The sequence below is a fragment of the Mustelus asterias genome, chromosome 18, assembly GCF_964213995.1.
Source record: "Mustelus asterias chromosome 18, sMusAst1.hap1.1, whole genome shotgun sequence".
NCBI lineage: Eukaryota > Metazoa > Chordata > Chondrichthyes > Carcharhiniformes > Triakidae > Mustelus > Mustelus asterias.
In genome coordinates this window covers 42784661-42803213 of record NC_135818.1, presented here as the reverse complement: position 1 = coordinate 42803213, position 18553 = coordinate 42784661, and positions in this window count along the sequence as shown.

The following is an 18553-nucleotide window of genomic DNA, read 5'->3' as shown; positions in this document are numbered from 1 at the left end:
CTGCTTCACAGTGCCAGGGTTCCAGGTTCGATTCCCGACTTGCGTCACTGTCTGTGCCCTTTCTCCCTGTGTCTGCGTGAGTTTCCTCTGGGTGCTCCGGTTTCCTCCCACAGTCCGAAAGACGTGCTGGTTAGATGGATTGGCTGTGCTAAATCCTCCCTCTCTGTATCCAAACAGGCGCTGGAATATGGCGACTAGGGGATTTTCACAGTAGCCCCACTGCAGTGTTAATGTAAGCCTACTTGTGACACTAATAAATAAACTTTAGTCTGCCTAACCCACAGACCGCAATCAGCAAGGTTAGGCAACAACACCTGCTCCACAACCATCCTCAACACCAGTGCCCCACAAGGCTGTGTTCTCAGCCCCTTACTACTCTTTATACACCATTGACAATGTGGCCAAATTCTGTTCCAACTCCATCTTCAAGTTTGCTGATGACACCACCGTAGTGGGTCATGTTGCTGCCCCTGCCACAGTCTGTTTTAACCCTTACACGGTGGACAAAGAATTGTGAGTCAACTTCTTATCAGTACAGTAATATTTATTCACACACACAATTGATATTAATCACCCACACAATCAATATAAGTTATTTACAGAATACTAAAGTTCGAGTCCAACACTAGACCTTGACTTAACTTTTGTGCGACTGGCAAGTACCCAGGCAGATATTAGCCTTTATCCGCGTGATTATCCCCGTAGTCCTCTGCGTAGTCTGGTCCATCGGTCTGGTCTGATACTCTGGCTCTGGTCTTCCTTCCTTCTTTGGTGTGCTAGCTCTCCTTGTACTGGTTGTTGCTGGTGATGGTCACTGTTGTTGTTGTTCGTGGGAGCGAGAGAGAGATTCTTCCGTTGTTCAGCACCTTTTAACCCTCATTGTCAATGGCCAAAGAAGGGCACAGAACCTATCAGTCGATCAGGGCTTGATCATCCAGATCGATAGAGTCCAATCAGGTGCTGCGACACCAATTTCTGGGTGTGTACCCAACGGCCATGCCTGTACGTGCTGGAGGCATGTAGGTCATATATCTCCCTCACAAATAAGGGGTTAAGGTGCCCTGGGGTCTGGTAAACAACTCAGTTTGACCAGAAAGTGTCCATTGTCCTTAAGATGGCCAATATCCTATGTATTCAAAAGTCCATAGCTGCAGCCTGTTTATCTCTGTCCAATTTCTTTTAAGGCTGCAGCCTGCCCGTTTCTGTACTTGGCCAGTTATCCCAGCGAGTTTTTGTAAATCGTTATCTCAGGTGGCCCATTCAGCCACAGTCGGATCTCAAAAAATGATGAGACGGGAAAGCGATAGAAAATCTAGTGAAATGGTGCGATGACGATAATCTCTCCCTCAATGTCTGTAAAACGAAGGAGATTGTCATCAATTTCAGGAAGTGTAGTGGAGGACATGCCTCTGTCTACATCAACGGGGATGAAGTGGAAATGATCGAGAGCTTCAAGTTTCTAGGTGTCCAGATCACCAACAACCTGTCCTGGTCCCTCGGCACTGACGCTATAATTAAGAAAACCCACCAATGCCTCTACTTTCTCAGGAGGCTAAGGAAATTCACCATGTCAACTATGATTCTCACCAATGTTTTCAGATGCACCATAGAAAGCATCCTTTCTGGATGTATCACAGCTTGGTATGGCTCCAGATCTGACCAAGACTGCAAGAAACTACAAAGGGTCAAGAATATAGCTCAATGCACCATGCAAATCAGCCTCCCACCCATTGACTCTATCTACACTTACCGCTGCCTTGGAAAAGCAGCCATCATAATCGAGGACCCCGCACATCCCGGACATACTCTCTTCCAGCTTCCTCCATCGGGAAAAAGATACAACAGTCTGAGATGATGTTCCAACTGACTCAAGAACAGCTTCTTCCCTGCTGCCATTGGACATTTGAATGGACCTACCTTATATTAAGTTGACCTTTCTCTACCCTCCATCTATGACTGTAACACTCCATTCTGCACCCTCTCCTTTCCTTCTCCCCTATGTACTCAATGAACAGTATATTTTTTCTTTATTGTGCGCAAGAAACAATACTTTTCATTTTATCCCAATACATGTGACAATAATAAATCAAACCAAAAATATCATCAGTTGTGCCTGATCCTGTGCTCACTCAACACCCAGATTTGATACAAGAAATAGGACCTTTGATTAATTATACTTTTCAAAATAAGGATAGAATACTTATGGAGTTGGTAGGCATAGTAGAACTAGTTTCATTCTCTCACTGGAAAACACAACAGTTTATAGAAATATTGCGGCCTCCTGATTCAGGCTCCCATGTTCATTTTCCTAAATTGATAGGACATGTCTTGTACCTGTTGATTTGTATGTACGTGTCTGGCCAGAGCTAACAAACGGTTCTCAGCATGTGGTAAACCAAAAGGTGACCACAAGCTAAGGTGATGCACAATGATGTGAAAGTGACCACCATTGTTCTGTCTTCAATAGTTAGAAGGGTTTGAACAAGTGATTGACATCCAACTCTTGGAAATAAAGTATATTAAAGCGTTCCTTTGAGGCATTGTGGGGTAGCTGCCTTCTTCAGATGGAAGATGGATCAGAGAAGATCATGAGAGACAAGGGGAAGAGCTTCCTAACACTTTGACTATTCAGCAGAATGCTGCCACTGCAAACTAGAGAGATCACCAACTCTCTGCCAGTCATCCATTCGTACTTTAGTAAACCACTTTTGGCAGCATGGTGGCATAATTGTTAGCATTGCTGCCTCACAGCGCCAGGGACCTGGGTTCAATTCTGGCCTTGGGTGACTGTGTGGAGTTTGCACATTCTCCCCATGTCTGCGTTGGTTTCCTCTAGATGTTCCGGTTTCCTCCCACAGTCCAAAGATGTGTAGGTTAGGTGGATTGGCCATGGTAAAATTGTGGGGTTATTGGAATAGGGCGTGGGAGAGGGCCTAGAGGGAGAGATAATCTGTCAGAGAGTCAGTGCAGAATCAATAGGTCGAATGGCCTCCTTCTGCACTGTAGGGATTCTATGATTCAACTGTCAAGAACCCCATATGCTTTATTCTATCTATTTAGCTGAACATATCCAAACTGTCGTTGCATAATTAACTTCGTAACCTACCTTAAAATCACTTATGTATTCTCAACTGCCTACTGTATGTACCGTATGACTCCCAAACCTTCAGAACAAACAAATTGATGTCAAATGTAGGATGAACAATGTTTGAGATATTATTGATAGGAAGTTTGAGAAGCCAACATCTTAGACTCATAGAGTAGTTCTTAAGTTAAATGGAAGTTACAAAGGCATTAGCTCTAATAGAGAGTTTGACAGAGAATAAAGGAGCATCGCAAGCAAGAAATATACTGTAGAAGAATGTGATTGTGGTTATCAGTGTATTCTTGATTGGCTTTCTAAAGAGATTCAGAAGGGTAATTTTAAGTGAAAGGAGGTCTAGAATAAGTTGGTATATGGCACACATGTATACATCTTACAGCTGAATAAAAAGTACAAAGAGTTAAGGGAACTCTTTGTACTTTTAGTTTGCCGAATATTAGAGATCGAGAGTTGGTGGGAGGGGAGGTCCTTAATACAATTACTGTTACTAAGGAGGTGGTGCTTGGTAGACTAATAGGACTGAAGGTAGACAAGTCCCTGGGCCCGGATGGAATGCATCCCAGGGTACTGAAAGAAATGGCTGAGGTAATAGCAGATGCGTTAGTAGTAATTTATCAAAATTCGCTGGACTCTGGGGTAGTGCCGGCTGACTGGAAAACAGCTACTGTTACGCCGCTGTTTAAAAAAGGAAGTAGACAAAAGGCGGGTAACTACAGGCCGGTTAGCTTAACGTCCGTAGTTGGGAAGATGCTAGAGTCCATTATTAAAGAGGAAATAACAGAGCACCTGAATAAGAATGGTTCGATCAAGCAGACGCAGCATGGATTCATGAAGGGAAAGTCGTGTTTGATGAATCTACTGGACTTTTATGAAGATGTCACTCGTGCGGTTGACAGAGGGGAACCGGCGGATGTGGTGTTTTTAGATTTCCAGAAGGCGTTCGATAAGGTGCCTCACAAAAGGTTGCTGCAGAAGATTGGGGTACACCGAGTTAGGGGTAAGGTGTTGGCGTGGATTGGGGATTGGCTATCCGACAGGAAGGAGAGAGTTGGGATAAATGGGTGCTTTTCTGGTTGGCAATTGGTGACCAGTGGCGTGCCGCAGGGATCGGTGCTGGGGCCTCAATTGTTTACCATTTACATAGATGATCTGGAGGAGGGGACTGAATGTAGGGTATTCAAGTTTGCTGATGACACGAAGGTGAGTGGGAAAGCGAATTGCGTGGAGGACGCGGAAAGTCTGCAGAGAGATTTGGATAGGCTGAGCGAGAGGGCGAGGATCTGGCAGATGGAATATAATGTTAGCAAATGCGAGGTTATCCACTTTGGAAGAAATAATAGTAAATTGGAATATTATTTAAATGGAGAAAAATTACATCGTGCGACTGTGCAGAGGGACCTGGGGGTCCTTGTGCACGAATCGCAAAAACTCAGTCTGCAGGTGCAGCAGGTGATCAAGAAGGCGAATGGAATGTTGGCCTTTATTGCGAGGGGGATAGAATATAAAAGCAGGGAGGTCTTGCTGCAACTGTATAGGGCACTGGTGAGGCCGCAACTGGAGTACTGTGTGCAGTTTTGGTCCCCTTATTTGTGAAAGGATATATTGGCCTTGAAGGGAGTGCAGAGAAGGTTCACCAGATTGATACCGGAGATGAGGGGTGTAGCTTATGAGGAGAGATTGAACAGATTGGGTCTGTACTCATTGTAGTTTAGAAGGATGAGGGGTGATCTTATAGAGACATATAAGATAATGAAGGGGCTGGATAGGATAGAGGTGGAGAGATTCTTTCCACTTAGAAGGGAAACCAGAACTAGAGGGCACAGCCTCAAAATAAGGGGGGGCCGGTTCAGAACAGAGTTGAGGGGGAACTTCTTCTCTCAGAGGGTAGTGAATCTCTGGAATTCTCTGCCCATTGAAGTGGTGGAGGCTTCCTCGTTGAATATGTTTAAATCACGGGTAGATAGTTTTCTGATCGATAAGGGGATTAGGGGTTATGGGGAGCAGGCGGGTAAGTGGAACTGATTCGCTTCAGATCAGCCATGATCTTGTTGAATGGCGGGGCAGGCTCGAAGGGCCAGATGGACTACTCCTGCTCCTATTTCTTATGTTCTTATGAACGGGTAGATAAATTGCAAAAGAAAAGTGATGGCTGGCAGCAGAGCGTTGCTCTCTTACATAATCGGTTACATTGGGAACAGGAGGCACATGATAGAACATGTGATACGGGGAAAAAAACCAAACACTGCAACAAAATATTGGGGTGATTCTCCCAGCCTGCTGCGCTGCTCTGGCAGACATCTGAGAGACATCAGCGGAGGCCGTTTATTGGCTCCCCGCTGGGCACCACAGCCTCCGCGCATCTCCAGGACCCAGATTTCCAGCATCATCAGCTCTGCGCCAGAAATCTGCGCTGAATAAAACATTTAAATCTTCCTAGTGGACCGAGGACTGAAGTCTCTGGGCCCGCCAGCCTCTCCCCCCGCACCAGGAATGTTTCACTTGAGCGGGGTTTACAGAAACTCCCCACTAACGGGGAGCTCGCGGCCCAACCCCACTGGAGTGAATGGAGGTCATGGAGGTCCTCCCAGGAGGTTGGTGGTAAAGGGGGTGCCCCCTGGCATTGCCAGCCTGGCATTGCCAGCCTGGCCCCCTGGCACGGCTCAAGGGGCAAAGTGACTATGCCCGGGGGCATCAGGCAATGTCAAGGGGCTGGGGTTAGAGGGGGCAGGGCCTATAGGGGTGGATTGGAGGGAGTGGGAGTGAGTGATCCCACTGCCACACTGCATAGGAATCTATGGCAGAGGGAGGGGAGGGCTGATCGGGGCTGGCCACCGCGGTGGGGAGGGGGCGGGGGAGGGGGGGGCCGTGCAGGGGGGTTGCCTAGAAATATTCGGGAGGCCAGCGATCGGGGGGGTGGGACGATCAGAGGGGCAGCGATGGGGAGTTGCTGTGCTGGCCAGCGATCGGGAGATCGGCATTGCAGGGCTACTGCCCATGTGTCAATCTCTACTCTGACAGATTGGCACATGCGCAGTGGCCCACTCAGGGCTATGCTGCCAGCCTCTCCAGCGGGAATAGGCCACATGCCCACAGAATTTTGTCGTGAATCTTGCCAGTACACTCTGCAGTGCTTAGAGTGTGCAAGATTCATTTTGAAAATCCCGCTAAAAAAAACCCAACAGAAGTTACTCCAGTTTTTACATGAATTCAGCACTTAGAATTTTTTGGGGAGAATCTCGGCCATTGTCTTTCGGACAGAAAATACTGGACTGAGTGATGAGTTGTAAAATGCAATGAGGCAGTGAGGGAGTTAACTCAGATACAACTGTTGCTTCCCCTGAAGCTGAACACTCCCATATTTAGCAACAAACAGCTTCAAGCATAAATCAGTCAATGTTAGGCACTTCTGGCTGCTTTCTCCATGACCAGGGCAGGTGACCGTGACCTTTACTGGGAAAATATGGTTGAATGCACTTCAGCTTCTGCTCTGCTTCTCCAATGCGATGAAGGAGTGCCAGTGTTTGTGGTCACACAAGCTAGGGACACAAGGTTGAGAATTCAAACATAGATTGGAAAATCCCTAGGGTAAGGGGATTGGGTGGGGAGGAGTTTGTTAGGTGTGTTCAGGAGGGTTTCCTGACACAGCATGTGGACAAGCCTACAAGAGGAGAGGCTGTACTTGATCTGATATTGACCAATGAGCCTGGACAGGTGTCAGATCTCTCAGTGGGAGAGCATCTTGGGGATAGCGATCATAACTCTATCTCCTTTATGCTTGCATTGGAAAAAGAGAGGATCAGGCAAGCTAGGAAAGCATTTATATGGAGTAAGGGGAAATATGAAGACCTAAGGCAGCAAATTAGAGGAGTGAATTGGAAGGAGGTATTCTTGGGGAAATGTACTGAAGAGAGGTGGCAGTTTTTCAAGGAATGTCTGTCTAGAGTTCTACAGGACAACGTTCCAAGCAGACAGGGAGGAGTTGGTCGGTTAAAGGAACCGTGGTGCACGAAAGCTGTGCGGGACCTAGTCGAGAAGAAAAGGAAAGCGTACAAAAGGTTCAGAGAGCTTGGCAAAGATAGGGATCTTGATGAGTATACGGCTTGTAGGAAGGGACTAAAGAAGGAAATTAGGAGAGCCAGAAGGGGTCACGAGAAGGCCTTGGCAGGTAGGATTAAGGAAAACCCTAAGGCGTTCTATAAATATGTGAAGAGTAAAAGGATGAGACGTGAAGGAATAGGGCCCATAAAAGGTGAAGGCGGGAAAATCTGTATTGAACCAGTAGAAATGGCAGAGGTGCTTAATGAGTATTTTGCCTCGGTTTTCACAGAGGAGAAGGACCTGGGCGGATGTACTGCGGGCTTGCAGTGGACTGAAAAGATTGAGAATGTGGAATTTAACAAAGAGGTTGTGCTGGAATCTTTGAATGGCATCGAGATAGATAAGTCGCTGGGTCTGGATGGGATGTACCCCAGGTTACTGTGGGAGGCGAGGGAAGAGATTGCAGAGCCTCTGGCGATGATCTTTGCATCGTCGATGGAGACGGGGGAGGTGCCGGAGGATTGGAGGATTGCGGATGTGGTTCCTATTTTCAAGAAGGGGAATAGGGATAGCCCAGGAAATTACCGACCGGTGAGTCTAACCTCAGTGGTTGGTAAGCTGATGGAGAAGATCCTGAGGGACAGGATTTATGAGCATTTAGAGAGGTTTAGTATGCACAAGAATACTCAGCATGGCTTTGTCAAAGGCAGATTGTACCTTACGAGCCCGGTGGAGTTCTTCGAAAATGTGACTAAACACATTGACGAAGGGAAAGCGGTAAATGTGGTTTATATGGATTTTAGCAAGGCGCTCGATAAGGTCCCCCATGCAAGGCTTCGAGAAAAAGTGAGAGGGCATGGGATCCAAGGGGCTGCTGCCCTGTGGATCCAGAACTGGTTTGCCCAAAGGAGGCAGTGAGTGGGTATAGATGGGTCTTTTTCTAAATGGAGGTCGGTCACCAGTCGTGTGCCCCAGGGGTCTGTTCTGGGACCCTTGCTGTTTGTCATTTTCATAAATGACCTGGATGAGGAAGTGGAGGGATGGGTTGGTAAGTTTGCCGACGACACGAAGGTTGGTGGGGTTGTGGATAGTCTGGAGGGATGTCAGAAGTTACAGAGGGACATAGATAGGATGCAAGGCTGGGCGGAGAAGTGGCAGATGGACTTCAACCCAGATAAATGCGTAGTGGTCCATTTTGGCCGGTCAAAAGGGATGAATGAGCACAATATAAAGGGAAAGACTCTTAGTACTGTAGAGGATCAGAAGGACCTTGGGGTCCGGGTCCATAGGACTCTGAAATCAGCCCTGCAGATGGAGGAGGTGGTTAAGAAGGCGTATGGTGTGCTGGCCTTTATCAATCGAGGGATTGAGTTTAGGAGTCCGGGGATAATGATGCAGCTAGATAAGACCCTCGTCAGACCCCACTTGGAGTACTGTGCTCAGTTCTGGTCGCCTCATTACAGGAAGGATGTGGAAAAGATTGAAAGGGTGCAGAGGAGATTTACAAGGATGTTGCCTGGATTGGGTGGCATGCCTTATGAGGATAGGCTGAGGGAGCTCGGTCTTTTCTCCTTGGAGAGACGTAGGATGAGAGGAGACCTAATAAATGTATACAAGATGTTGAGAGGCATAGATCAGGTGGACTCTCAGAGGCTTTTTCCCAGGGTGGGAGTGGCTGCTACGAGAGGACACAGGTTTAGGGTGCTGGGGGGTAGGTACAGGGGAAATGTTAGGGGGACGTTTTTCACACAGAGAGTGGTGGGCGAGTGGAATCGGCTGCCGTCAGTGGTGGTGGAGGCAAACTCAATAGGGTCTTTTAAGAGACTCCTGGATGAGTACATGGGACTTAATAGGATGGAGGGTTATAGGTAGGCCTAAAAGGTAGGGATATGTTCGGCACAACTTGTGGGGCCGAAGGGCCTGTTTTGTTCTGTAGTTTTTCTATGTTTCTATGTTTCTGTGTTTCTAATTTGATTTGATTTATTATTGTCACATGTATTAACATACAGTGAAAAGTATTGTTTCTTGCGCACTATACAGACAAAGCATACTGTTCATAGAGAAGGAAATGAGAGAGTGCAGAATGTAGTGTTACAGTCGTAGCTAGGGTGTAGAGAAAGATCAGCTTAATGCAAGGTAGATCCATTCAAAAGTCTGATGGCAGCAGGGAAGAAGCTGTTCTTGAGTCAGTTGGTACGTAACCTCAGACTTTTTTCACTTTTTCCCGACGGAAGAAAGTGGAAGAGAAAATGTCCGGGGCGAGTGGGGTCCTTAATTATGCTGGTTGCTTTGCCAAGGCAGCGGGAAGTGTAGACAGAGTCAATGGATGGGAGGCTGGTTTGCGTGATGGATTGGGCTACATTTACGACATTTTGTAGTTTCTTGTGGTCTTGGGCAGAGCAGGAGACATACCAAGCTGAAATAATGTTTTTTATGGTACATCTGTAAAAGTTGGTGAGAGTCATAGCTGACATGCCAAATTTTCTTCGTCTTCTGAGAAAGTAAAGGCATTGATGGGCTTTCTAGACCATATGGGAGGACCAGGCTTGGGAGAACTAGGACAGGTTGTTGGTGATCTGGACACCTAAAAACCTGAAGCTCTCGACCCTTTCTACTTTGTCCCCATTGATGTAGACAGGGGCATGTTCTCCTCTCCGCTTCCTGAAGTCGATGACAATCTCCTTCATTTTGTTGAGGGAGAGATTATTGTCGCTGTACCAGTTCACCAGATTCTCTATCTCATTCCTGTACTCTGTCTCGTCATTGTTTTGAGATCCGACCCACTGTGGCGGTGTCTTCAGCAAACTTGAAAATCGAGTTGGAGGGGAATTTGGCCACACAGTCATGGGTGTATAAGATGTATAGTAGGGGGCTGAGAACACAGCTTTGTGGGGCACCGGTGTTGAGGATTATCGTGGAGGAGGTGTTGTTGCCTATCCTTACTGATTGTGGTCTGTGTGTTAGGAAGTTCAGGATCCAGTCGCAGGGGAGGAGCCAAGACCCAGGCCACGGAGTTTGGAAATGAGTTTCATAGGAGTAATGATGTTCAAGGCTCAGCTGTAGTAAATAAATAGGAGTCTGACATAGGTAGGCTAAGATCAAAAAGATGGGGACACAAGCAATAATGAAGAACCATTGCTTAGCCAGATATTCAGACCAACCAGGAACATGGTGCTCAGAAGGGGTGATGTTAGACCATAAGACCATAAGACATAGGAGCGGAAGTAAGGCCATTCGGCCCATCGAGTCCACTCCACCATTCAATCATGGTTGATTTCAACTCCATTTACCCGCTCTCTCCCCATAGCCCTTAATTCCTCGAGAAATCAAGAATTTATCAATTTCTGTCTTGAAGACGCTCAACGTCTCGGCCTCCACAGCCCTCTGTGGCAATGAATTCCACAGACCCACCACTCTCTGGCTGAAGAAATTTCTCCTCATCTCTGTTCTAAAGTGACTCCCTTTTATTCTAAGGCTGTGCCCCCGCGTCCTAGTCTCCCCTGTTAATGGAAACAACTTCCCTACGTCCATCCTATCTAAGCCGTTCATTATCTTGTAAGTTTCTATCAGATCTCCCCTCAACCTCCTAAACTCCAATGAATATAATCCCACGATCCTCAGACGTTCATCGTATGTCAGGCCTACCATTCCTGGGATCATCCGTGTGAATCTCCGCTGGACCCGCTCCAGTGCCAGTATGTCCTTCCTGAGGTGTGGGGCCCAAAATTGCTCACAGTACTCCAAATGGGGCCTAACCAGTGCTTTATAAAGCCTCAGAAGTTATTTTAATTGCTACTGTCTGGGCCATTATTACCTGATTGCCACAATAAATGCTTCGTGCAGATTGACAGTAACCCCTGCTTCCCCCCCCCCTCCTGTATAGATGACTCCTGACCCTATTGAGCCTGTTCAGCAGTGTTTGTAGAGAATGGAGGCAGCAATAGAAGTTATCAAAATTAATAACAGAGTTTGGTCTGTTGCTGCAATGTACCAGGTATCCAGGCAAGTAACTCCAGACAACCAGTGACTCCAACAGGCCTCCCACGGAGAAGTGCTTTCCTCTCTCCTGTGCAATGGCAAAGGGACACCAACAGACTACACTGTTGATAATGGAGTGTGTCAGCAATTAATATTCCTTGACTCTGACTTCTCCACAACTGCCATCCACCAATCTTACCCTAACCTCATGGAGCAATGCTTTTACGCAGCCGAGAGAATGTAATTCATTCGAAATACCATGGAGTGATTGTAAAAGCAATAAACATTAGAAATTCGAAAAAAATAGGTTTGAGGAAGAAACTAAAAGGTCTGGAAGCAATCGGCATTTAATCTAAAATGCTGCAAGCATCTGCGCTGAGAAAAATTAAACACTGAAGTTACGCCTTTAAGTATGAATTAAAATGCTCTTGTACATCTGTGAAAAGGCTCTTCAATTTGTTTCCCAATGCATGAAGATGAGCCCGAAGCCTCGGAAAGTTTTGGCAGAAGTCCAAATTGAACTTTTCAAAGCACTTTTAAGTGTTAAGAAATATTACCAAAAAAAGCAAATTAAAGACACATTTTTCCGACTGTTTCTTTTCATAAGGTGGTGAACATCAGGACTTGAAATTTGGTTTAAGAATTTCTTAAAAGATAAAAAGGAAATAGTTTTTAATGTTTTAAAAAACAATCTTAAAAAAGTGAAGCAATTGCCTACAATTTTTTTCCCTGCACCACTATAGAGAAGCAGTAGAGTGAACACAGAGATATGATTGTACATTGAGTTCTTGGCCATGATGGGCTGTGATTTAATTTGAACAGATGACAATGGTTTCCAGGGCCACAGGAATACTGATGGTGCAGGTTATGACTTTGCCTTTCAGAGACTTGGCATCAACTATTCAGATCATTTGTTACCTTTTGAGACAAGAGGCAGGATTTTACAGCCTTGCTCATCCAGAAACCGTAAAATGCCGCCCGAGATCAACGGACCATCCCATGGTCTGCCCCTTGCCCTCTCCGATTCCTGTGGTGGGCAGGGCGGTAACATTCTGGCCAAGGGTCTGGATTTTCCGCTCCCATTCACATTGGACAGGCTTGGGAATGGGACCGGAAAATGCCGTGAGAAGTGCAAAGTCATGTCTTACATCGGAATGAAAGCTTTGGTGATTGCCCCTCCCCCCATCAGTGATGGACTGCATTTCTCAACATTCAATGTATCATGATAATAAATTAACATATCATTATCATACTCATTCGCCCTCGAGTCAAAACATCTCTCACCTTTGGTGTGATAGCAGAATGGTGTGAAGCATGACAGGTCTCAGGAGGCATGCACCTGGTGAGCAGTTCTCCCAGGAGACCTCAGGTGAGTGTGGCACTCAGGGGTGAGGAATCATGCCTGGGTCGTGACCGGGCACTGCCATGACATCAAGTTGGCGCCCCTGCCAGCTTGATGCCAGGGTAGTGCCTAGATAGTACCAGGGCGGTGCCAGCTTGATGCCGGGATACTGCCGAGTGGTGCCAGGCACTGCGCCTAGGTGAACTGGTTTGTTGCTATGTTCGGGGACAACCTTCAAAAATGGCACTCTGAATCATCGAGTGTTTAAGTTGCTGGCGGTGCGGGTGAATCAGAGGCCAACCCGCCAGCGATATGTTGTGGGATCCATGACAAAGTCTTTTCAATCTGCACTATAAGGCAGAGAAAGCCGCCATTGCCGTTGATGGCTTCAACACCACTTTTCCCCGCCCAACATCAGCCTTTGCCGATATTGGAGAAAATACCCCTAAGTGTTTAAGAATGAAGATGTAAAAGTTCCTGCTCAAGTTATTGCAAGCACTGTCCTTAATATAAAAAGCACCATTTAAAACCAACAAGCCTAGGCTTAAACGTTTCTGAAGTTGGAATGGATGAAATAACTTGATATGATTTTTTATTTCAAGCAATCAAAAACTTTTTAACGTTCAAAAAAAAAGCTAATGGAAAAAAAACGTCGAGGTTGTTTCCGGGCAACAAGGACATGGTTTATTTTTGGAGGAAAAGACTTGAACATTAATAAAACCTGTCATTCCAACATCACTGTGATTTGAATTTTTTGAAATGCAAGAAAATTTTCAAGCACAATTTGTGAGAAAATCGTAATCTAAAATAAAGAACAAGGCAGACAAAATTTGATTATAATTAGACCAAAGTGGGAAGACTTGATTTATTTTGTTTTAAAGAATATTTTACTTTACTGTAACACTTCTCCAGAACTCCTAAATGAGATAAAAATGTTAATTAATCAGGTGCCCCATAAAAGATGTAAACCGGAATTTTACCGGCACGCCCACCACAGAATCAGAGTGGGCGAGAGGCGAACAACGGAAATGTCCGTTGACCTCAGGTGGGAATTTCCAGTCTCACTCGAACGAGGCAGTAAAATCCCATCCACAGACAGGAAAATTGCACCACCAAATCGGAATTAGAATAACTCACATTGGGTGTAATTCAACGGAATATATCAGTCTGGTATGATGCGCATTCTGGTGAAATAGAAGTGTAGCTTAGACTCATAAGTTATTAGCTTTCTCTTAAAAATATCTGTGTCCTTGCCTCTGAACTTGTTAAGAGAACTCAGTTTGGTATTTTGGCTGCCACCTGAGACATTGGAAGCATGCTAGATCAGATAAGCAAAGATGTTCATACAGACCTTTTGTACAGATTACTCAAGAATCATGAAGACCTGTATCAGATAGAGCACACATGGGGATTCCAGTGTGAGTGTGCAGAACTGATTTGTTACCTGTGAAGTAACTAGCGTGCTGGAATGCATGATGAAACTGCACTGAAGTATGAGTCCCAGACATGTTCAGCCACTTGACAAACAGTATGACATTGAATGGTTAATGTGGCATATAGAGTGAGAAAACATTTGTTAAATCATCAAGGCACTGACATGTAAAGAAACTGACATTAAGACAATCAAGATGGCAATGGCCAGAGGGCGTCAGCTTGGTATGGCTCCAGCTCTGACCAAGACCGCAAGAAAATACAAAGGGTCATGAACGAAGCCCAGTCCATCCACGCAGACCAGTCTTTCATCCATTGACTCTGTCTATACTTCCCACTGCCTTGGAAAAGCAGCCAGCATAATCAAGGACCCCACGCACCCTGCACATACTCTCTTTCACCTTCTTCCGTTGGGAAAAAGATACAAAAGTTTGAGATCACATACCAACTGACTCAAGAAGAGCTTCTTCCCTGGTGCTGTCAGACTTTTGAACAGACCTGCCACATATTAAGTTAATCTTTCTATGACTGTGGAGAGTGCCCTCGCCTTTCCTTGTCCCCCATGTACTCTATGAATGGTATGCTTTGTCTGTATAGCGCGCAAGAAACAATACTTTTCACTGTATCCCAATACATGTGACAATCATAAATCAAATCAAAGTAAAAGGGATTTTTGGTTGGGACAATTGAAGACTGGGGTAAAATAATACCAAATAAGAATTATCCACAATATGGATATAGATGAAAGGAGAGCTAGAGAACCTTTGATTTCCATGCATAGTCTGGGTGTTTTAATTGTACTTACATGCTCATAGCCTATGAGAGCTTTCCTGCAAAAGTATAAGTAATACCATTTGAGCAAACTGATCTGCAGGAGGGGAGTGCCAATCCAAGTCAATTGTAATCAGATAATTCTAGCAGTTTTGGCATGTTTGCTACAATATTTAATCAAGAAATTCAAAAGCTGAATTTGTAGTTTAGAAAGATCTAGTTTCACTAAAAATCAGCTGTGAGAAGTCAAAAAGGATATTTATTTGGCAATGGGGTGGGGGGGGGGGGGGGGGGGGGGTGGGTGGGGGGGGGGGGGGGGGGGGACTGTAAGAAATTAGACCTGTAATAAAAGATACTTTAAATAATAAGTTTAGAATTCTTGTGGAATTGGAATGCATATATTAAAGCCACCTTGGCAGAGAAACTGTTGTCTTTCTCAGGAAAAACACATAAACAATCCCTCGAAATGCTGAGGCCTCCTGATTCAGGCTTCGATGTTGACATTTCTCAGTCAATAGGATGGTGTATTGCACCCTTTTATCTATGCAAGTGTCTTGTTAGCGCTAACAAATGAACGTCAGCATGAGGTAAACTAAAATGTGACCACAAGTCAACATGATGGACAAGGGAGGAGATGCTCACCCCAGGTGTCTTGTGTATATGTTCTGTATTCATTGGTTAAAAGGATTTGAACAAACGATTGATATCCAACAGATCTGGAAGCATCTGTTGCGAGAGAAACAAAGTTCATGTTTTAAGTTCTTATGACTCTTCTTCATATGGATACGAAACGCTAACTCTATTGCCAGACCTGCTGAGTTTTTCCAGCATTTTCTATTTCAGATTTCCAGCATGCGCGATATTTTGCTTTTATAATATGGTTAATATGTAACCCCTGGAAGTGAAATAAATTAATGGGTGCTCGGAGGCAGCGGGCAATCCTTGCTGGGCAAATGCCTTCCCCAGATGCAAGATGGACCAGAGAAGATAGAGGAAAACCAGGGAAAGAGCTTCCCAATACTTCAGCTATTAAGCAGAATGCTGCTGCCACAAACTACAGAGATCCCAGGATCCATAAACCACTCCCGACTGTCATGGATCATATGCTTTTTTCTATCAAGTTGGTTAATACGTCATATCTAAACTGTTGGTTTTTAATTGACTTAAGAAACTACCATAAAATCGCTTATGAGTTCCCTATTTTAGATCATTTATGACTGCTGAAGCTTAAAAACTTACATTGAGCATTTTGCAATAGTGGCTGATATCAGGAATGGGAATCCAGGCTAATTTAATTTTTCTTACCCAGTTTACTGATGCTGGGGATACATGTGTCACCCACACGACACCTGAGATCAGCCCAAGAATTAAGCAGGAAAAGCTCCTGATCTTGCTGCAGCACCGTCCCAGACATTTACTAAAGGGATTTTGAAAGTGTTAAATGTCAAATGAGTAATCCATTTGTCATGGTAGCTCCTAAGCTGCTGAGACCAAATAAATGCCATGACAAGAAAGCCAACTTGTGAATGATGAATAATGTAGGCTGCTGAGTTAGATGTGTACAAGAGCAGAAATGTTTTACGCAGAGTCTGCTTCATGTGATTTTCTATTATGCCTCGTTGGCTATACACATTTACTGCAGGAGGGATGTTAGCTAATGGAATTTAAAAACAGCTGTTAAAATTATCAGGCAAAAGAGGGCAGCAAAATAATTGGCCCATGGAGTTTTCCAGAAACCTGTTGGTAAGTAACGCTCGGGCGGAAGGGTTCAGCAGCAAGTGTTGATAACTTACTGTGACCTATTATCATTGCCTGACAAGTTCAAGTTGCAATCATTTGTGTCTTGTGCAGTCCAGCTGATATTTATAGATCCATCTGCATTGGGATTAATGAACAAGCACTGTCCTACTTAGAACAGGAAACTCCGGTTAACCTTACCAAAATAATGAATCTCTTGAATGACAGTTGCTATCAGGCATAGCAATGAGAGGTGGGGGGCGGGGGGGGGGGGGGGGGGGGGGGAGGTCGGGGGGCACAAGTTCCATGGTTGGCACAATGACATTCCTCATCATATTCTTCTTTGAAGATCAAGAAGTGTTAGAGCAGGAGAAAGAATTTCACTGAAAAATGCTAGCACAATGTTTGTCAGTTGTCAGATTGTCCTCTGGATCGTGTGACAGTGAGAACTGGTGTAAAGATTGGCCCTAAGTGCTGTGGGATCTTATCAAAATTTTGGAGATTGTTTCCCCACAGAGCACTGAGAATTAACTAAAGCTGAAAAGCTTAATGTCCACAATATGAAAATAAAATGACGAATGTTTTGAACCCCAACTGATAGCATGATAAATTGATGTGATGAAATTGCCAACAGCTAGTTTAGCTGTAAGTGCCAATTTTCTTACTACTCTTAGAAAAGAGGACAATATGTGTGTGCATAATGCATTTAATTAGCCCCTGATCTGATACCTCTTCTTCAAAGTCTAATTTTCTGTCAGGGCTCAGTTGCAAGACATAGCTCCCATGGAGATGCAGCACTGTTTAGACAAATTCATTTAGGGAAGAGAAAGCAGGCTTTGAAGCTAATGGTTGCGTCAAGGGATTGGTGCATTCCAGAATCTGGTGACAACCTGCACAATCGCAATGAAGCCTTTTTTCTTAAGTTTTTATTTGTAAGATCTGAGTATCACTGGCATTGGTGACAGTTATTGTCTAACTCCAGCTGTCCTTAAAAGGTGATCTGGAGTCTTTTTGAACGACTGCAGTCTGTGTCATATTTACATTCTGGCAAGTGCGAGGGATGCTTTGCTAGTGCAGTGGATTTCCATTCCTATTAAATGAAAAGAATAATCTCCTCTCGGATCCTCCCAATCTCACATACTCTGGTGGGATTCATGCTGAAGTAGTCACATCCCAGCACCTGTAGCACCCAGGCTGCAGCTTTTTAAGTCAATTAGTACATGTCTCACATGTACATTTGGGAGAGGCGATGGGCTAGTGGTATTAATCTCTAGACTATTCATCCAGAAACTCAGCTAATGTTGTGGAGACCTCGGTTCAAATCCCGTCACGGCAGATGGTGGAATTTGAATTCAAGAAAAAAAATCTGGAATTAAGAATCTACTGATGACCATGAAACCAATGTCGGAAAAACTATCTGGTTCACTAATGTCCGTTACGGAAGGAAATCTGCCATCCTTACCCCGGTCTGGCCTACATGTGACTCCAGAGCCACAACAATGTGGTTTACTCTCAACTGCCCTCCAAGGGCAAGTAGGGATGGGCAATAAATGCTGGTCAGCCAGCGATGTCCATGTCCCAAGAATGAGTAAAACAAAACATGTTGATGTCCAGAGTACAAGTGCAATTCTTTGTGTTTGCTTTGTTATTTTTATTTCATCCCATTTTCTATTTATATCCCATTCAGTAACTTGACACAGGCACCCCAGACTGGAAGATATGGAACAATCAGGATTGCTTGCTACTTCATTTGCCAATACATAAGTAGAATAATGTCAAGGTTTGTTAACTATTAATTTGTCTTGCTGAGATTGTTTCTGTGCAATGTATCACTGATGAAACACACTATTCAGGCAAGAAGACTTGACTGATATTAGCTCTCACTCCTAATCCGAGCTCCAGCTTACAATGTTCAATGTTGAGGCAGGTGCCTTGCTGCTCGTCCTGCTGGACTGCCAATGCTTTCAAATGTCAACAGAATCAAACAATTTAACCTACTTTTAGCTTACCCTGTGTATACAAAAATTGCACGATGGATTACATTCACAATGAAGCACACCAGAGTTTAAATTGGGAATCCAAAATATACATGAGTCATCTGTCATCCGTCACAGAATGTTCAAAACCAGATAAATACAAAGTTGGAAACACAT